The sequence below is a fragment of the Jaculus jaculus genome, chromosome 10, assembly GCF_020740685.1.
Source record: "Jaculus jaculus isolate mJacJac1 chromosome 10, mJacJac1.mat.Y.cur, whole genome shotgun sequence".
In the NCBI taxonomy this organism is placed as follows: Eukaryota; Metazoa; Chordata; class Mammalia; order Rodentia; family Dipodidae; genus Jaculus; species Jaculus jaculus.
The window spans coordinates 28,083,729-28,084,948 of NC_059111.1; the positions used below are offsets into that span (position 1 = coordinate 28,083,729).

At 41.1% G+C, this 1,220-nt stretch overlaps 1 non-coding gene across 1 annotated transcript; it reads left to right on the top strand.

Annotated features, from left to right (window-relative positions):
• Positions 1-292: 292 nt before the first annotated feature.
• LOC123464155 lies at positions 293-399 on the top strand. The gene has a single exon (XR_006639396.1). It is a non-coding gene; the product is annotated as a U6 spliceosomal RNA (small nuclear RNA).
• The last annotated feature ends 821 nt before the right edge of the window (positions 400-1,220 follow it).

Here is a 1,220-nt window from a genome sequence, read left to right on the forward strand (position 1 = left end):
ACCCTGAGACAACATACTGAATTTCAGGTCACCTTGGTCTAGAGTGAGACCCTATCTCAAAAAACGAGAACAAACAAACAAACAAAAATACTCTAGACTCAGAAACACAAATATTGTATGATTTCTCTCATTTGTAGATCTCAGTTCATCTGTATCTCTCTCTCTCTCTCTCTCTCTCTCATTGTGATGTGTATAATATGAAAATAGAAGTGGGACTATTTGTGGGAAGAAAGGGAACTTGCCAGGATTGCAGACAAAAAAGAAGAGTGAATATAATCAAAAGTACATGATAGTGCTCACTTCGGCAGCACATATACTAAAATTGGAACGATACAGAGAAGATTAGCATGGCCCCTGCGCAAGGATGACATGCAAATTCGTGAAGTGTTCCATATTTTTGGAATGTAGGATGGTACAACCACTTTAGAAAGCAATATGGAGACTCCTGAAAAAGCTGACTATAGAGATACCAACAGACCCAGTTATACCCTTACTGGGCATCTACCCTAAAACCTTCAAACCACAGGCCAGAGAGATTTGCTCAACCATGTTTGTAGCGGCTCAATTCGTAATAGCTAAAAGCTGGAATCAACCCAGATGTCCATCACTAGAAGAATGGATAACTAAGATGTGGTATATCTACACAATGGAATTCTATACAGCAGTAAGAAAAAATGACACAAAGAAATTTGAGGAAAAATGGTTGAACCTGGAACAGATCATTCTCAGTGAACTTACCCAATCACAGAAAAAAAATTGACATATAGTCTCACTCATCTACAACACCTAACCTGAATCTACCCAAGATGCCTTACATACCCAGCAAGCACCTCATGGACTAGACACTAGATGAATGGGGAGGGGGGTAGGGCATCGAAGGGGTGGGAAACACTAATCTGGACCCAAATGGCAATGATACCATAAAATTGTACTTCCTAAAAGGCAGACCAAATGGCTGAACCTTCACTAGACACTTACAGGAAACACCTGAACCACAAGACACTGGAGAGGGTAGGATCAAGACTAACCTAAATCTTCTACATCTTGCCTCCCTCCCTCTCCCCCTCCCCCCTCTCTCTCCTCTCTAACTCTTGTATATTAGTTATGTTTTTCCTCATTTTCTTAGTGGGCACTGACCTGTAAACCCCACTACCAGCATGGGGCTATCATCCACAATGAGCTTTTGATCAGAGAAACCTACAAGGTTTCCTAAAAGAATG